This window comes from Rhea pennata, chromosome 1 (genome assembly GCF_028389875.1).
Source record: "Rhea pennata isolate bPtePen1 chromosome 1, bPtePen1.pri, whole genome shotgun sequence".
Lineage (NCBI taxonomy): Eukaryota > Metazoa > Chordata > Aves > Rheiformes > Rheidae > Rhea > Rhea pennata.
This window is the reverse complement of record NC_084663.1, coordinates 119,711,100-119,731,514: the sequence shown is the minus strand read 5'-3', so window position 1 is coordinate 119,731,514 and position 20,415 is coordinate 119,711,100. Positions and strand designations below refer to the sequence as shown.

At 41.7% G+C, this 20,415-nt stretch overlaps 1 long non-coding RNA gene across 1 annotated transcript in view; it reads left to right on the top strand.

Annotated features, from left to right (window-relative positions):
- Positions 1 to 18,885, top strand: part of LOC134139232 (uncharacterized) — a 74,577-nt gene extending 55,692 nt beyond the window's left edge. Inside the window, exon 3 of the long non-coding RNA XR_009958094.1 lies at positions 18,517 to 18,885. This is a non-coding gene — a long non-coding RNA (uncharacterized LOC134139232). The remainder of the gene's footprint in view (positions 1 to 18,516) is intronic.
- Positions 18,886 to 20,415: the final 1,530 nt, after the last annotated feature.

The window sequence follows — 20,415 nt, the reverse complement described above, 5'->3', positions numbered from 1 at the left end:
TCAAGTAATTTTGTAGGAATAGTCTGCAGTGGGATAGTTTTGCAACTGAAAATGTAGGAATACGCTAAGTTGCCTCTCAGTAAAGTCATCCACACCAACAAGAGAAGACAATCCTACACAAGCTGCCTGTATTGGTTTTACCTTCATTCATGGACCCATTTAAACAGCTATTTTCAGTTTAGGTTCATGAATACAGTGAATACACTGTAACTTAAAGAAATTAGAAAACATCTGTTTATGTGAATCTTGACAGTTCACAGAGCTAATAGGTTTGTTTTTAATTTATTCTTTTTAAAGTATCATTATAGCAGTATGAGTTTAAAATAACAAAAATATACATCCAAAATAAAAAAATTAAAAGCATATTTGCTGATTTTGACAGGTAGATTCAACCAGAGGAGTTGCCAGTCTGATAAGTTTGTTCTGCACATAATGAAACCTAAGCACAGTGAAGTAAATGAGATAGATGGTTATCAGAGACTTCAATACATCTTTTTAAACTATATTGATGAATCAGTTAGTTAAAATAAAAATGCAAAATAATGAGCAAACAAAAACCTGAAAAGAAAAAATAAGGAACATACTTCTTCCCAAATAATACTTGCTTGAGGGAGAAAATTGTAAAAGAAGTGATAATGAGTGTTTATCTTTGAGCATGATTAAAATAGCAAACATGGAGATGATTATGTCTGATAAAGTCATTTACATGAACTACTAAATACTTTGTATAATTTCTTTTATTCCCAGATACACTAACTCATGGCTATTTATTACCAAAAACACTAGTCAGGTCTTCTTTACAGTGTGTCTGTCCCATCTAATGGTTTGAAAGATAGTTGAGATTGAAAGGAACATCTGGAGATCATCTAGTCCAATCCCCCTGCTCAAGCAGGGTCACCTAGAGCACATTGCACAAGATCGTGTCCAGGTGGGTTTGGAATATCTCCAGAGAAGGAGACTCCACAAACTCTCTGGGCAACCTGTGCCAGTGATCTGTCACCCTCACAGTAAAAATGTTCATATTCAGGTGGAACTGCCTGTGTTTCAGTTTGTGCCTTTTGCTTCTTGTCCTGTTGCTGGGCACCACTGAAAAGAGTTTGGCCTCATCCTCTTGACACCCTCCCTTAAGGTATTTGTACATATTGATAAGATCCCCTCTCAGTCTTCTCTTCCCCAGGATGAAGAGGCCCAGCTCTCGCAGCCGTTCCTCATAGGGCAGGTGCTCCAGACCTCTGATCATCCTTGGAGCCCTATGCTGGACTCTCTCCAGTAGCTCCATGTCTCGGTTGGACTGGGGAGCCCAGAACTGGACACAGGACTCGAGATGAGGCCTCACCAGGGCTGAGGAGAGGGGCAGGATCACCTCCCTCGACCTGCTGGCAACACTCTTCCTAATGCACCCCAGGAGACCACTGGCCTTCTTGGCCACAAGGGCACATTGCTGGCTCATGGTCAACTTGTCATCCACCAGCACTCCCAGGTCCTTCTCTGCAGAGCTGCTCTCCACAAGGTCAGTCCTAGGCTTGTACTTGTGCCTAGGGTTATTTCTCCCTAGGTGCAGGACCCTGCACTTGCCCTTGTTGAACCTCAGGAGGTTCCTCTCCGCCCAGCTCTCCAGCCTGGCCAGGTCTCTCTGAATGGCAACACAGCCCTCAGCTGTATCAGCCACTCCTCCCAGCTTGGTATCATCAGCCAACTTGCTGAGGAGGCACTCCATCCCCTCATCCAGGTCATTGAAGAAGTTGAACAAGACTAGCCCTAGTACTGATCCCTCGGGGACACTGCCCGCTACAGGTCTCCAACTAAAATCTGCACCACTGATCATAACCCTCTGAGCTCTGCCTTTATGCCTCACTGTCCACTCGTCTAACCCACACTTCCTGAGCTTAGCAAGGAGGATGTTATGGGAGACAGTGTCAAAAGCCTCGCTGAAGTCAAGGTACACGACGTCCACTGCTCTCCCCTCATCTACCCAGTCATTCCATCCTAGAAGGCTATCAGATTGGTTAAGCAGGATTTCCCCTTGGTGAATCCATGCTGACTGCTCCTGATCACCTTCTTTTCCTCCATATGTTTGCAGATGACATCCAGAATGAGCTGTTCCATCATCTTACCAGGGATGGAGGTGAGACTGACTGGCCTGTAGTTTCCTGGATCCTCCTTCTTGCCCTTTAGGAAGACTGGAGTGACACTGGTTTCTCCCAGTCCTCAGGCACCTCTCCAGTTCTCCAGGACCTTTCAACGATGACAGAAATTGGCCTAGCGATAGCATCCACCAGCTCCCTCAGTACTTGTGGATGCATCCCATTGGGGTCCATGGATTTTTGGATGTTAAGTTTGCCTAAACGATCTCTAATCCAATCCTCCTTGACCAAGGGAAAGTCTTCCTTTCTCCACACTTCCTTGCTTTTTGCCAGGCTCAGGGATCCCTGAGGGCTGCCCGTAGCAATGAAGACTGAAGCAAAGGCAGTATTCAGTAACACTGCCTTTTCTGTATTATTCATCACCAGGGCCCCCACCCCATTCAGCAGTGGGCCCACATTTTCCCTAGTCTTCCACTGGCTGCTGATGTATTTGAAGAAGTCCTTCTTGTTGTCCTTGACATCCCTTGCCAGATTTAATTCCAAATGCTTCTTAGCCTTCCTTGTTGCACCCCTGCATACTGTGACAACATTCTTATATTCCTCCCAAGTGGCCTGTACCTTTTTCCACATTCTGTGTACTTTCTTCTTCTGTCTGAGTTTTGCCAGGAGCTCCTTGCTCACCCATGCAGGTCTCATGCCCTACTTTGCTTGACTTCTTACTCATAGGGATACACTGATATGGAGCTTGGAGGCAGTGATGCTTGAATATTAAACAGTTCTCTTGGATCCCCTTTCCTTCTAGGATCCTAACCCATGGGATTCCTCCAAGCAGTTCCCTGAAGAGATTGAAGTTTGTTGTTCTGAAGTCCAGGGTTGCTATCCTACTTATTGCCCTGCTTCCTCCATGCAGGACCCTGAACTCCACCATCTCATGGTCACTGCAGCCAAGACTGCCTCCAACCTTCACATCTCCAACCATTCCTTCTTTGTTTGTTAGTACAAAGTCCAGCAGCATACCTCTCTTTGTTGGTTTCTCCACCACATGTGTCAAAAAGTTATCATCAATGCTCTGCAGGAGCCTCCTAGACTGTTTGTGCCTAGCTGTCTTGTCCTTCCAGCAGATATCGGGGTGCGTGAAGTCCCTCATGAGAAGTAGGGCCTGTGGTTTTGAGGCTACTTCCAGCTGTCTGGAGAAGGCCTCATCAATTTCCTCTTCTTGATCAAGTGGTCTATAGTAAACACCCACAACAGTGTCCCCAATGTTAGCCTGCCCTTTAATCCTCACCCACAAGCTCTCAACTCATTCTTCATCCACCCCTGCGCAGAGCTCGAGGGGTAACAACGGGCAACAAAGCTTATGAGATCTCACTGGACTTGTGCATTTGTCTTTGGCAGTTTATCTTTTATTTCTCTGTATTCATTAACTTTTTGACCCACTAGCTAGATTTGGCTCAAAAAGTTTTGTTAATGTTTATTATAGGCTGTGTTAAAATAAATGGCTAAAGAACATCTTTTTGTTGCTGCTGCTGAAGGAAAGTCTTAAGTACTAGCTTATTCCACGTTAGACATCGGAGGATCAGCATGGGAAAGAAAGTTTATGAATGTCCGAAATACATAAAAAAACTCAGCTGGACATACATTTGATCAATAGCAGAGAATCCAAATAAGAAACTGGGCTTCATTAGTTCTACTGCTTGCAGAACTCTTGTAAGTGACTATTTGGAAGAGGGTCAATGTATTACATTACTGAAATAGGATAATGTATTGTGATATTCAAAAACCTATGAAGAGGAGAGGAGAGGAGAGGAGAGGAGAGGAGAGGAGAGGAGAGGAGAGGAGAGGAGAGGAGAGGAGAGGAGAGGAGAGGAGAGGAGAGGAGAGGAGAGGAGAGGAGAGGAGAGGAGAGGAGAGGAGAGGAGGAGAAAAGGCTAAGGGAAAGGGAAAGGGAAAGGGAAAGGGAAAGGGAAAGGGAAAAGGGAAGGGAGGGGAAGGGGAAGGGAAGGGAAGGGAAGGGAAGGGAAGGGAAGGGAAGGGAAGGGAAAAGACATAAAAAGATTTCTTAACTATATAAAGGAAAAATTTCTTAACTATATAAAGTATTTACCCTAACATCATACTGTGATACTAGCTTTGAGGGTTGTAGTGGGAGGAGTTCAGCATCCTGACTGATCCCAGATTTAAGTGACCATCCTGTATTATGGCAGAATTGCAGACTTCATTACTCTGCAGATATACCATCATTTAGCTACCAGAGTTGTCTGAACCCAAACTGCTTGCTCACAATGTTACATGCTTTTGGTATAGCTGTCTGAATTTACCTGTAGAACAGATACTGCCTATTTACTAGTCATTATTAGAAACTTTGATATACAAGATTTCTTTAGCTCTTATTCCACTTAGACTACAGGCCCTACCAAGTCATTAGCAAGAGGGTCTCACAGATTGGAAAAGTGTAGAAAAAGTAGAATCAAAGCTAAGTTTTCATTTTCACAAAGAGTTTCTTCCTCCTGATCTGTATCTCACATCTTAAAAACCAATATAAATTTGATCAACTGAGCCAGAGGAAATGGACATATCTGGATCAAGAGGGAGATTTCACTAGTTCTCCCCATCCTCTTGGCCCGTAAATACACATTAATAGAGTCAGCTTGGTCAAGACATGAACTGAATACTTGTCTCAGCAACCCACCCCTTAATATATATTGTCGCTGTACCAGTGTAGTGTGATAACAGTGATATTCTGGTATTTGCTGGATGAGTGTCACATAAGTGGTGCTTAATGAGACTCCTGGAAAGACTAAAGCAGAAGCTGAATCTGTCCCTTTATTAGTCAGAGAACTAAAAAAAGACATGAGTTCTTCAAGAAAAGACAAGAGGAAACAGAGAAGTTTTAAAAAGCTGAATTCAATTTGGTGTATCATTGAAATACCTCTTCCAACTGTCCTCTGTCACTGATACATATGGGAAGGATCCTTCCAAGCCAACAACATTCCCCTGTTTAAAAAAAAAAAAAAAAAAAAGTAACTTTACTGCAGATGACTTGCCATTCTGCTCCTTAAGACTCTCACTCAACAAAGCCCTTTTTGGAACATACTTAAATCCATCCCTGTTGACTTAAAGCATGTGCTTTAATGCTGTCCTTAATTTGAGACAGGGACCACTGCTGTCTGCACTTCTATGCATGATCAGATACATGACCAAGAATCCAGAGGCGAGAGCACAGTCAGAGGAACAGGGATTATTTGCTTGAGGAGTTACCTCAGTAACCTCTGTGTAAGTTCTGTATGTTGTTTTTATTCTTAAAATCAATAAACACTTAAAGTAAAGAAGAAAGAGGCCATGCAGTAAAACACAGCATGTGGTGCTGGCCCTTCATGGAGAAGGGAGCAGCAGCTTGCTGAAGCCATGTGAACAAATGAGTTATTTGTGTGGCCATGTGATCCAGAATGGAAGACATGTGTCACACTGCAAATCTGTGTGACTTGGCAGGCATACACTAGACAGGAGCTGTGGGGCCTCCTGGGTTTTCCACCACCCTTCAGATCCTTGGCTGTCACATTAATCCTGTTTTAAATCCAACCTCCTCTTTCCAGTGATTGACTCCTACATCTTTTTTTCATCTCTCAGAGCAGCCAAGCAGCATCCTGTGCAGCTGAAAGCTATTCACTCCAGAATCGGCCTACCAAGCACATACTGTAAGAGAAGCTCTTGGCCTTTTGTGGTGGTGATGGCCAAATATGTATGTAATGTGCTTAGTCTTCACTAGCCCACACAGCGAGAGACCCTGTTCCTCTCTTGAACTTGGGTGTAATGCTTTCCCTCTGCCATCGGGTAGGCCAGCTCTAGACTAATATTTTCTGTATAGTTAATTATGACAGGACAAGTGCTGTACCCCAGTGGAAATTTGCCATTTGAAAAATTGCCTAAAAATATATCCTGCAGTAAATGTTTCTCTGTATGATTAAGTGTGCATGTGGGCTGTACTGTGCAGTGGGTTTCCCAAAAACAAATGTCTCAACTAAATCTTTTGGCAAGACTTCACTATTTTCTTAACGGTTTATCAGCTTTTGCATTATTTATTAATGGCAGAAATTACAGAGTAATTCCTTTTAAACTAAAAATTCCCAAGACTAAAAAGATGAGGAACCACAAAGGTAAAAAGGGAGAGATGAGATGAGGCAAGCAGTTTAGTTCTCAAGAAGAATGTTCAAAGGCTTAAGATATGTTCTTTGGACTATGAAAATCAGGGTCAACCCCTTGTTTTGTCTCAGATTTCGTCTTCTCTGTTGGGTATCTTGCTTATTGGATTGTGAGTGTACACTGTGCAAGGGAATATGATGCAAAATTCACTAGTAATGACTTAATTCTGGAGCAAAAAGAATGTGACCATCTCAGGGTGACACCACTGAGTGACAAGTCAAATTATCCTGCTTGCACTGCCATGAAGATGTGGCTGTCCTGCTCTTAGGACCAAGCTGGTATTGCTGCGTGGCCTTTCACTGTGCCATGTTAACATGCCAGCTATTTGGGGTTAGCTAGGGAATCTACAATGCAACATTCAGGTGAATGGCACAGATAATTCTTATTCTCAGTAGATCTCAATCCCCCCCAACCCTTTAAAAGGAGAAGCTTATACCACTTCATGTGGAGGCAAATAGAGTCACCTGGGTTGTGATTCTAGCTTAAGGCAATATAAACCTAGGCTACTATCAAAAGAAGAAGTCCTGCCCTCTGCCTTTAGTAGTGTATTCTCACTTGTCCCTTCTGCCAGCTCTGTGTGTCAATGCATGCCTCTGCAGTGAGCTGGCTGGGGAACTGAAGCCAAAAACCAACCTGACCCAAAAAAAAAAAAAAAAAAAAAAAAAAAGAAAAGAAAAGAAAAAGAAGAGAAAAGAAAAGAAGAGAGGAAAAAATGGCTGTGGAATGATGGAGGAGTGAGACCACCTATTTAGTTGGCAGCTCCTGCTTACACTGGCTTAAAGTATCTGTTGACCCACAGCACCAGGAGGTGTTTCACAAGGCAGCTGAGCTTATCTAATGGCTCCCTGCACTTGTAAGGGACAGTCCCCTGCCCCCAGCCCATGTCTGGGTCTGGCCTCTGGGTGAGTTGGGTCAGTTTGCTACACCTCCAGAAAAAAAATCAAGCTGAGTTTGAACAAGCAAGTGCCAGAACTCTCTCAAGACAGGGTTGAGGTCTGTGTCTGGAGCATGAATGGGAGTAGCACTCCTTTTGACAGCCTGAGCTGCTGGATTAGACCTGCACTACAAGGTGCAAGAGGATCAGAGGCTCTCTGCACATGCGGCACTGAGGTGGGGTCACACTCCAAGCTGGAGATGGGATCCTGCTGAAAATTCAGTTCAGCTTTGAGCAAACACAGCCTATGTTCTGATGCACTTGATGGCTTGCAGATTCCTCTAAGAGAATATTCTGCAGCTGACAAAAGGAAGCACAAGAAAGGAAGGAAGCAGCATTGATTGCATTTCAGTCCTTTTCTGTTTGCCTTGTCTCTTCCTAAACATGCAAAGACATCTTGCAATGTCAAAGACCCAGTGCAACATCAGGATGAAACATTGCTTGGAGCCACACAGCAAATTTCAACATAGACGTTTGCCTTTCCTCTTCAGACAGACTCGTGAAATTTGAAGGGCATAAGAAAAGCTGTGTAAATGAGAGAGTAGCCCCCCTGTAAAGGAATGTTCTTGTAAAATGTCTCATGGTGCGAACCGTCTCCGTGCTTCGAGCTGGATTTCTCTGAAGAGGAGAAAGGACTATTGCAATTACATCCTCTGAGACAAATTAACACAATTCCACTCTATACTCGTACAAGACTTATAATTCTGTGATCTGCCAGGGTTGTAGCATAGTTAATCTTAGAAGCAGAGTTTTATAAAGGTGCTAACTGGTGTTTCATGGAGCCCCTGTGGTGTTTCGTTTTCATATGAGGCCTTATTTGGAGAAATGCTGTGTGAGCATTTAAAGCAGTTACAAGGGCTGTTTGATCAGCCAGAATAGTTCCTTTGGGCAGTATTTTGGAAAAATAATATTTAAAAATTGCACTTTATAAAAATTCCAAGGACATATACTCTGAATTGTTGAATGTCAGCATAATACCATTCTGAGAAACATTCTTCCTTTAAGTTGCAACAACATAGAAATTAGAAGGAAACCAAATTGCACACCTTAATAAAATGAAACTTTCTAATATGGTTTCCACAGTTTTCTTTATATCACAGTATTATGGTTTCAAGTTTTCTTTTTTTTTTTCATTGAACCCAGAGGCATCTCCTTCCAGAATGAAATATATTAGGCCTTAAGAAATAGCTACTACCGGAGGCAAGCTGCCTATTTCTTTAGGGTACATGCATTTGGAGCTTTTGGACAGGATTAATGAGAAAGACCCTGTTCATGTTTGGTCCCTGGCCTTCCTCAGTCTTCAGTCCTGTTATCCCTCACAGTGGTACACAAATGGGATCCTGTGAGCATGTATGTATTTTAGAAAGTATGCTGTGGCAACTCAGAGGTGCCATAGGTTCTGCAGAGAGATACCCAGAAGGGCAGGGAGAAAAGAGAAGAAAAAAAGAAGGGGGAATGGGGAGATGGTGTGAGACAGCTCCTGGCTGTTTGTACTTAATAAAGCTCCTATAGGATTTTTTGCAAGTTTTAAAGCTCTACCTTTGGTGTCCTGGCTTTATTCCAGCTCGTGTGATCTTTCCTCCTGACCTACAGTCCCTCTTCAGTTTCAGCTAAATAAGTTATTCCTCATTTTCTGTCTGTTTACTTTTGCTATATCCTGTTAGGACTCCATCTGTGAGGTGGGGAGCCCTCCTGTGATATCCCAAATAGAACAAGGTAGGAAAAGCCTTTCAGTTCCAGGAAATGGTTTCAGAAGATTTCCCCTATTCCACAGCTGGAAGAATAGCTGGGCAGGAATTTGAACATGGGTCTCCCTGCCCAACCTGGATAACTAACCAATGTGCAATGAATGTTACTCTGGGCTGGACTGGAAATTTCATCCCAAAGTGGAGAGTACTCACTGAGGTGGCATTAATGGAAAGTGGAATTTTCTTACAAGAAGTTTAGGTGCCAACAGCCTAGAAAGATTTTAATGGGATTTTCTGTCATCCAAAACTGCCATCACATCAAGCACTGAACTTCCTTTTGACTTTGCTAGCTGCAGGCAGCTTTCAGAACCAAATGGACTGGGTTCTTAAACTGTTGCTCCTCTTCCTTTAACTGATGGTCTACATGCTCAGTGGGGTTCGGTGGAGATGTTCTCTATGCCATGTGTAGTACAGTTCTCTTAGTCTGAACTGCCTCTACACATGCATGCTGTCACTCTGTGCTTTGCAAAGCGTAGTGTTTGCTTCTTACCCCTCGGTGCTCCTTAACTAACACTTAGTTGAAGATCAATGTGGTTTTCCTGTTGAGACCCTCACTCCTCACCCCTCACCAGTCCCTCTTGGTCTCGTAGCTCTGTACAGTGTTGTTTCTTCTGTGTGTGTTCTGTTTTTGTTTTTGTTTGTTTGTTTGTTTTACTGCAGTTAGGTCAGTATTAGGGCTCTGTGGGCACTAGTAGGCCTCAGCTGCCCAAACCAGTCTCACCCTCATGCATACACCGTCTGCCCACCGGCCTGGGAGCTCCATCTCAGCTCAGAGCTGGGCATTCATTTTTTTATCTGAGCTACCATTTACTTATAGTCTTATCTCCAGCCCTATTTTTAGCCCCATCTCCTGCTGCTCCTGAGTGGACCCCAGACTTGGTCCACTGAGGGGATCTCAACCCTGAGAACTCCCAGGATTGTTGATGGACCCTTTTACCAGCACCCGGCTCTGCCCGCCATGTTCAGATGCCATGGGTGTATGTCCCGCTAGTGAGAGTACTGCCAGCACTGGAGTCACCCTCAGCTCCCGACTCATTCCCTCTGCAGGTAGCAGCCCAGAGCAGTCCTGCTCTGTGACAGTCAGTAGTGTTGTTTCTTCTTGCCACCCACCCTTTCAAAAGAGCACTCTATTGTATTATTAAGCTAGAAGTGGAAAATTGGAATAAAACTCTGAACCTCATATAAACTTGAGATCATCTGGCTTCAACTATTTCCTTATTCCTCAGATGGTCTGTCCCTGCAGATGTCAGGCCCCTTACCATTAGAGCCTAAATGCATCTCAGATTTTGGGACAGTCTTCTATATAGGAGAAGACTTTTATTTCCAAGACCTACAGGATTTCCTTCAGGATTAACCCATAGTGCTAATCTCAGATCCAGGATCCTACAGCCTGTAGGCACTGCTCCAGGGAACCACAAAACACTAGTGCCATATTCCTGTCTTACAGATCTTCCAAATCTTCCAAATCAAAGACATCACTGGGACATGAAATGACATGGTGGGGATAGAGGAGTAGAGCCTTTACCAAGAGACCCTGGCAGGGGGACTGTCATCTTTGCACTAACTTATGAGCTACAAGTGACTCCTTAATGAAGCTTAAGCAAACCAGTGCACCTAGATCATAGCACAAGCCAGTCAGTTCTTTTCTAAAGCTTAACACCAGTAGCCCATAGCTCATTGGGGCTTGCTTCTAGGGAAACATCCTTGTTACATGGTCACTGAGAACATGGAGACATATGTCACTGATACTTGTAATATCTAAGGTGCCAAGTCCAGGACAGCTGTCTGCTCAGCTTCTCTCAGAGATGTTGGATCAGCCATCCTTTGGTCCACAAAAACAATAACCCTCTGGAATCTGACTTGAAAGCTAGAAGGACAATAATTAAGCTTAATATCCCAGTAAATCAAGCCTCTTTGTCTCCTGAAGTAAGTGCAAATTGCAAACAGCTCTGAAGGAGGAAGAAACTGTTTCATATTTAAATACATATCTCCTGGAATGATCAATAGGAGTCTGTAGGAAAGGGGAGGAATGAAAGAGCATCCCCGGGAAAATATATGATTGAATATTTAAGCTGTTTCCATCCTCTGATCACTAATCAAAGAAGAAATGAGCCCTGACTAATAAAAATCATAAGACACGTGATTCTCCTAGGGAGTAAAATATGGGACCAGTTCTACCTGACATTTGTTAACTCATTTTTTATGCTTGACTAAAAGATATTCAGATATCATGGTGAGAATTCTGGGATACATCTTCTGAAAGATATGACAGTAAATTGTTCTAAATGTTTTAGTTATTAGAAGATAAAACCTCTCTGAGGTTATTCTATTATCAGTGGTATTTGTCTAAAATCTTGCAAACCTTTCAAAGTATCTGTCTTAAGGTGTTCATATGTGTATGGGTTGTAGAGATAGTAGAACAAGGGTCAGCTACCAGGCAATATTTGGCCATTTTAAGCTCTTCATTGCTGGTAAGTGTTTGTTTCAATGGTTTTGGTTCAGTCACAGAACTAGAAGCCAATTGCAATGCATGGTTTGAGAGTCATGTTCACACTTTGTCCCCAGCTCAGCACTTGCCAAGCTTCAGAGGATATTGCACCCTGATTCTATAATAATTATTGTATTTGTAATGGCTTTTTAAAATAATTGGTTATAAACTCATGCTTTTACACACATGCACACATATATTAACAATATAGGAGGAGCTGTGTGCTAAATATTAAGACCTATGGTGGTGGATTTGAAGGACTGATAAATGAATAGATGGTCCTTTATTTTAAAAATATATATCATCCAGATAAATAGATCAGCTTGTTGGCATACAATTTTCTGAAGACTAGACAAAATGAGTAGGACAAGTACCTTTAGTAACTCAAGCTATCATCATAATGCCTGCACATTTTCTCCCTTATCGGTAGTACTAGCATGTAAGAGATGACATGTATGTAACATGTCTGAACTTCCATCCTTTCTCCCATAGTCCTATAATGAGATCACTCCAAGTTAAACCAGCATGTTGAAACTACCCTTGCTCTTCTGTGGAGCGGTGCTTGGGTTCATTCTCCAAAGATGTTTTCCTGGCACTTCTTAGAGGAGGTAAGTTCACTGAAGCATATTTTTACAAATGGAGACAAAATCTATAGATGAGGAGAGCAATAGTCCAAAGCACATCTTCTTTCGCAAAGTGAGGATATCTGTTTGTGTTAAATATTAATACTTAGCCTATCATAATGCTGCCCAGTAGTTTCATGACTGGGAGAGGAAAAGCTCCAATGAAGGTTTTAGGCACCTAATCCCCCTGAAATGATTTAGAGTTAGGTACTTAAATGATTCAGATGACTAGGCTCCAAATTTACTCAATCTCTCTTTACAGCTCAGATGCAATCCTCACTTATACATCATTTCTTAGTACAAAATTCAGTCTTCATATGTGCAGAGCTGTACCATGGTCCTAATGAAGTCAGTAATAGCTGATGAAGAATGATACTAATACAATGATGGTGAAAGATACCTTGTTAAATGGAAAGCTTGCAGACATGTAGGACCATTTAATAGTTAGCCTCACCTTGCCATCTGAACAGAAGCATCTGCAAGTGGAGAGATTTTTCACTTTCTGTCATGCGATTCCCAAATATATTAATTATTCCTAGATTGTAAGTAAGGCACTAATTACTTGCAAGAGATTTGGCACCTTGAAAAGTATTTGTGCAAGAATTTCCCCCCATCAAATTCTTGTCCCAGTATACCTCTCCAGCAAGGGGCCTAACATCCCTAAGTCTGATCGGTCCAGTTCAGTTCCTTCTGCTAACTGCACACCCATGAATTTGACAACATTTTGCAAAGGTGCTGTTTAAAGTTGGATGTAGCAGGAAATTAAACAAATAACACTGATAATCGGAATAACCTCAAAAACAAATTATTTTTTGGTGGCCAGAACATTTAGAATAATTTGCTATTGTATGAAGTGATGCAGCTGGTTTACTTAAAATATTCCTCTCTTCCACATGGAGAGAGAGAGAGAGAGATGACCACACGAAGCAGTTCTAGAAAGCCATTTTCATTCCCCTGTGGCTCGTTCTGCTAAATCAGTTGCAGCGAAGAGCTGCTCCAAATGGTGCATTTTTCCTGTCTTGGTTTATTTTGTACTTGTTCAATAAAATAGATTCCAGAAAAGACAGGACTGTATAGTTTTTAATAAGATTTGTTAAAAATAGCTTGGCTGTGGTGAGAAAAATGACCAAAGGAAGTGATTTGTTTCCTGCGATCATTCCTCCTCTTTTACCAGTGACCTTTTCCAGTATGGGCAGAAGAGAAAATATTACCTTTATTTAAAATTCATCATAAACAGCAAGAGAGTAGCAGGGCTACCACAAGTCTCATAAATTACACACAAGCCTGACCCTTCTGGAGGACAGGGCCCTAGTTTGCTGAAGGGCTTTCAGAGCTCGGTGCTGCTGCCTCTGACCACAGCGACGCACAAAATCCACAGTGCCGAAACGCCCGGAGGGTGCAGGGGCCAAGCTGCTTGCTCAGTGCCCGAGCCCTGCTCTGTGCGCGCTGCAAACTTCTGCAGAGGCTACCCCGGGAAGGAAGCCTTCGCCCGCAAGCGTTCCTGCCTATTTCGAACGGGAACAGCTGTGCATTAATGTGGTCAGGGCTCCCGCTTTCACCACGACCCCAGCCCTCCCCGGCGGCCCCAGGGTGCTCGCTCGGCGCGCGCGGCTCCTCTGTCCACCCTCACGGCAGTGCCGCACAGCCCGCTCCTTCCTCCGAGCCCCGGCCGGCGCCGAAGCAGCCCCTGGCAAAGGCAGAAGCGGTTCAAGTTCATATTCTGCTTCAGGCCGCAGTTGCGCACGCTGTTTGGGGCGTCTTTTTAATTCCTGTTTAACAGATATTTCTCCTGCTGGAATTGTGCAACTGTTTCATGATTCCAGCAAGCATATGTTATTTAAACAGCAAAGCACCTTTTTTTTTTTTTTTTTTTTCAGCAATGCCATAAAAGGGAAAAGCTGAGCAAGGTTCTGCAGAATACTGTGGTAAAATAATCAGAGGAAAAAGCCATATTCTGACTGAAAGTAGCCAGTATGGTGCAATTCATCTCCTTAATTTGGGAAGTTTCCTCTTACAGCCAGAAATTATCATTTTTAGTTTAGAAGACTTTTCTGCAGGTCAGTTTTGCCAGATAGCTTGGATAGTTTTCATCCTCAGTCCATTTTAATAATAACAACAGCAACAAAACTTTGCAAGATGTTCTTTCCTCCTTGTCTAGCAGGATTAGCAGTTCAGCCAAGGTCTGGCTGTCCACTGGCTCCAGGAATGAAGTACTGAAAGACACTTGGAGAGATAAGTCAAATGGAGAGCGTTGTTACTATAGGAGGTCTAGAGATCGTTTTTTCCTCGGTGTTTACTCAGAGCAGGAGGTTAATTGGAGTTCCTTATGGAGCATAAAGAGAGAGAAATATACCCCTGGGCCTGAAGAATTTGTCAGCAGCGTCTCTCCTTGCCAGACGGCTTTCTTACTTCAAGTAGTGAATTGATTGAAGCATTCAAAATGAAGATCATCACACTGGAGAAATGACGCTCAAGAAGTGTATTCTGAGGAAAGCCCTCAGTGTAAATTCCCTTGAAAAAGTCAGAGGAAGTTCTGACATTTATGTTTTCGTTCTGGAGGGGAGGGAGAAGTATCATCCCGTGCCCAGACTGCAGAATGGTTCTTTTGTTTCTAAGGGAACTTTCTTTGAGGAGTCCTCTAGAAAAGGACTGGGAGACAGAAAGATATATCAACAATATTTTCTCCTGCAAATCCATTTTTATATGTTGTTAGCACCAAAGAATTGAAATAGTAAATCTTTGGAAACAGCTTAGAAAACTCTTTTCTTCTTTAGTCTTCCCTGAACATTTGGGTTTAAGCTAAAAAGACGAGCAGCTGTCATTCAGGCTGGCTGAAACAAAATAATAACTCCATCAAACTTACCTCTGTACTGTTTTAGCATATCCCTGAAAGTGATGAGTGCATAGCAAGAGTGGTATAAAAAATGAACCCATTAATAGATGGTGGGGAGAGGTCAGGAGGAGGTGGTGATGATGACGGGAGAGAGTTTCACGCTCAAACAGCGCAGTAAATGAGATTTCCCCCCCCCTTCTATGCTAACCAAGAAACTTCTCTTCTAAACATTTCATAGGCCTAAGAATCTAAACACATAATCTCAGGGCCATAGGTACTGCAAACAGTTGGGCCTCTGCTTATCTTTACTCACATGAGCAGTTCCCAATGAAGATATAAACCACATGATCTGCTTACAGCAAATGAGTAAACGTCTGGGGCCGTGTAAGTAAAGTCAAGCACATGAGTAGGAGTTAGCTGGACCCGGACCTGTGGGGCCAAACCACACTCTCAAAAACGTCTAGTTGAATTTGACTGTTGACTCAAATGGAATCAGGATTAGGCCCTTAGTCTTCCTACTAACATGTTGGATTTTCACCTTTTCATGTTCCTTCCACAGTGCAACCATCTGCTAAATTTAGAATACCTTTTTTAGAATTTATTTTATGAACATACAAAAAAATAATTACGTTGTAAAAAAAATGCAAGCTTTTGAAATGCCATTTGTGAAACGTTCCAAGTATGTACAACTGGCTCAGTTACTGCAGTTCACAATTGCCATCTGAACATCTATTTTTCCAAGCATTTAAGAAAAGTGATGTGTACATTTTTCATGTGTAATTAGGCAGCGTAATGTGATCTCTTGCTGCAGTCAAGCTGCCATGTGCCGTAGCCTCACTGAATAGCTTCCAGATTTCAACCCAATCTCTTCTGTCTAGACTCTACGTTGCTATTTTTTTCCCCCTCCTAGCTTAAAACAGACTCCAGCAGAAAATGCCAAAACCAGAAGGTTTTGTCCCTCTTTCTCATAAAGATGTGGGACAGATCTCGGAGGCCCAGACGCGAGCTGAGTCCCAGACTTCTATAAGACACGTGTCGTCTGAAGCTGACATTAAAGCTTGTGCAGGCATTTCAGCAGGTCAGGCGCGCACAGGGCGAAAAGAAAAAAAAAAGAAAAAGCAGTGCTGAAAAATATGGTTTTCATTAAGAAAGTGAGTATTTTTAGAGAGGTGTGGTTCAGTTCAGATGAAAAGGGAAGAAAAAAAAATGAAAGCAGTGCAAGAGATCCCCAACTGCAACATTATTTCTATTGCTGTTGAAATGCAGTGTGCTCTCTTTATAAAGCTGCTTTGGAGAGTGAAAGGATAGAGACCCTGCCAGAACCAGGTGCATATCATGCAGATTGTTTATAATCCAAGTTAAAGGATAGCAGATTTATACCAGAAAGAACTCTCTAAGGAGACTTCAGAGTTTAAGTATACTGTCTTAATCTATACATTACCTCCTCACCAAAACAGTTGTCTTTAACAAAAAATAAAACAGTGTCAATGAATTTGCAGATAATTTTAGGGAATTTTATCTAGTGTGAGATAGTTTTAGACTGCTTATTCAGTTCCCAGTTTTTATTTGTCCCTAAGTTGTTTTATTTCTGGATCAAGAAAATGAACAAGATCAGAGAGAATTCATTTCCACAGAAAGACTTTTTATAATATAGTCAAAGAGCTAGGCTTTCTCTGACTTGCATTTCTGTCATCTTGTCCTGGAGTGTTGCTGGCATTTGCATATACTGCAATGGGTCTTTCTACCCAAAGTAGAAAGGGCTGTGATTTCAGTCCAGAAACAGTTGTGCAAGTTTCCCCATGCTTTTTTTTTTTCATTTCACATCTTAAAAAAAAAAAAAAGAAAAAGAAAAAACTCACCTAATCCGTACTCTTGTAGCACCTCACCTGAAGTTTTCTTCATGCTATCAAAAAAATGGCTATTGGCTATTGTCCTATTGAAAATCCTATTGAAAACATGCCCTTCTGCCTGCAGATTCATTGGAAAAAGAGGAGCTTTTCCACCCGTTTCTGAAGGGAAGTGTGCAGTGCTTGCTAAAAATTCCCATGCTTCTGTAGAACCAACTGTTCTTTTCATTAAAAAAACATCCACTTACTTTAGCAAACTTTTCAATACATTGGCCCACTTTTTCATTATGGTAAAATGTGAAATGCTTGGGATATTTGGAATAATTGTGCATATTCTTGCAAATACTTTCTCATACATGCAGAAGAAAACTGAACTGAAAAGCTACCTGTTCAGAATGAAGCTCTCTGTGAAATTACAAATGATGACAACAGACTACTTAATAAGTTGATGACTGTTAAACAATTTTCATTACATTTTAAGTCAAACAAAATGCATATGTGTTTTCTTTCTCTGATGTCTGATATCTAAAATGATCACAGGAACTGGTTTTCATCCTTCTGTTTCAAAGAGCTCTAGAGAAGTGCCTAAGTCACACTACCCAGTTTGGGAAAAGAGAAAAATGAAGCTCAGCACTGAACTGCCCTTTCTTAAGGATGAAGTTTGGGCCACTAGCTCCTGAACTTAAATGTCTTGATTCCCACATGTCTGCACAGCCAAACAGAATGTAATGTGAAGTTAGGTGTTCTAGCAGAGACCGGCACCATGTGTCCATATGGCATAAACGCCATTTGTAACTATATGAATCTAAATGCCTGATTCGCTGTTAGTGATCTTTTCTCAATTTTTCCATTAAATTTTAACATGGTTCTGGTGTGACTTGCTATGTAAGGTTGTTTACAGTTGATATTCTAAGGACTCTATTAAAATAGGGATTTCTCTGAGCTGTAAATTAGATCAGAATTTTGACACATGGGTGAGCCTGTGCAAACCTTGCTGGTAACAGGTTTTATACAGAGTGTCTATCCTAGACTGTATCAGTTTCACAAATCTTAAGGCCAGATGGGACCAATTATGAGAACCTATTCTGATGAACGATAGCAAAGACCATAGAATTTCTTTGTGTCGCTGTCTTGTTATCATCTGCCGTATATTTCTGAACGTTTCTTTTAATATTTTCAAGAATGCGGAGGGCCTTTATTCTGCTCCTGAGTGTCTCTAAATATATACATGTAAGTTGTGCAGCAAAGACTTACTTGAACCTTTATGCAAAACAGTAGTTGCCCTGGAAAACTGTCATCCTTCACAAGCCGCATTATGACAGATCATTATGTCTAGTACCCCTCTGCTATGTATGTACTTTGAAAAAATAAATCAATTCTTGGTCTGAAAATTTTATTCTTATATTTTGGGCTAAAACTTCAGTGTCAGTAGCATATTTTGGAGAGCGAGATATGCTTTTCAATGCTTTGCTTTTGCAAGAAATAGTGCATGTGAGCCTGGTAATCCCCTGACCTACAAGCATCTTTCAGTGTTCTCCAGCTCAAGGATTCAGATACAAAACCCAGGGAAGCAAGCCCATTTGTGGGATGATCCAAAGTTCTTGGGGACTGTAAGTCAAAAAGCAATTAATGTGGCTCCAGCATGTCATTTTTTTCATCTGTGACAGAACAAATAGATTTCACTTAATAGGTAACCCAAGCATAATGCAGTCCAAATGGCTACCCTAAATTAAATGCTGTTCATTTTTTATTATTTCAGATAATCACGTGTGGAAGAAGTGTGGAACATAAATTGTCTACGCTGAGCAAGATTGTGAGTTGTGGTGGCGGGACATACAAGGCATGTACCACCAGCCAGCCAGTAATGGAGATCTCAGTGAAGGCGCTGTTTGAAAAACTTCTGCTGTGGTATGAGTCACCTACATCACTGAGTGCTGCAACTCCAACCTGAAAAGCTAACGGTCCTGTTCCCATCATTTGCTTTAGACATACAACTTTTAGCACTTTAAAGTAGGAAGCAGGTCGCTCCCTATGCTGGGATTCACCCAGAAGGTGATCTGGAGTGCCACATCGGGTGCTGTCTAAGTCGTCTTCTACAGAGGTCTCTCTTGTCCTTGCCAGTGAGTAGAGAGGAAGCTTTTGCTTAGGCATCTGCATTAATGTCTGACAATTCAGCAGAGTGAACGCTGATACCTGCCTATAATCTAAGTGCATGTAATTTCTGGGTATACATAAGTTTTTTTCACTATCACCTCAATGTAGGTGTGAAAAGAAATGTGCATATGTGTGTATGTATGTGTGAGTATGTGGGGGTGGGTATACATATAAATGTAGCTATGGGAAAATCAGGTATCTCCTATTTCTATATTGCTGAGCTTTTTGTAGCCTCAGATTCAAGTGGAGGTTGCTTTTCTGCCCCTAATCAAAATTTCAGATATTACTCTGCTTTATAATACACCCAGTAAGGAAATGCCTGGGAAACTTGTGCTGAATTATCAAAGCAGAAAAGCAGCATGGCAAAATGAGGTGACTATGCATGAGGATGGGGATGCATGGGGATACACAGAGATAGCTATAGAGGAAGAACTAAATCTGCATGCTAGAATTACGGTTCTTAGAGGCATGTAGTGTTGTATGCAAGTCTGCCAGGCAAAGCCATATATACAGCTGTATAAGCACCTGTGTTTCCACGTAGGAACAACTCCATAGACCTGAAGGCAAAATTAAGGTTTTTGCTGGGTCCATGACAAATGCAGGAAATAGAAGAGCAGACTAATGTAGAGAAGAGAAGCAAGTAAAATAGTTCAGGAATTTAAATCCTACAAACATTTTACTTCTCTGGATGTTGAATCTTTTTTTAGTTACATTTGTATTAAGTCATGACCTCCTCAGAGATCACAATATGCCATATGGTCAAAGGGAATACAAAACGTATAAGGACATGTATAAATAATAAGCAAGTAACTGTGGTATTTAAATGTATTAATTGCTCTCTGCTGAACAGTTTAAATATTTTATTTTTAGTCAGGCTTGTCTTCATGCAGTATTTATCTACAGCCTTTTATATTTAAACATACACGCTGATCTGAGTCATTCTTAAATGCTGGCTAAATTCTTCACTGGTAAATAAAGGCATACTTTAGAAATCATGGCATTTTATCACTTACCCTAGCTTTGTCTTTGTGGCCTTTGAAATGCTTCAACTTCTAGCTTTCTTATTTTTAATTTTCACCACGTGGTTGAAGAAGTTCACAGTTCTTGCAGAGATGCAGTGCTCAGCATTTCTGTGTTGATTCATTGGATGAGTTATTATTCCTCGAATCTCGGTAGCGATGCAGAAGTGCTTTGGAAAATAGGAAAAGACACAAATTCTGCCTCCCCTCCCAAACTGAGAATGAGTCAGAGGTACAGTTCTGCATGTTGAAAGTTGCATGGCAGAGTTTATTTGATTATTAGTCTAACTTGCCTTATGCTGATCTTCAGTTTTATCTAGGCTGGGACTTACTTGCCAAAAGAGAGGGAAAGAAGAGCTGAAAATTTCGTCTTAGTTTGGAGAGTCAGGAAGTTCAGGAGAGATTCAGGCAAGCATCACAGCTTTCCCAACATCCAAATAAGACCTTTGACATTTTTGAATTTCTTCCATCATTAGTTTGTTGTC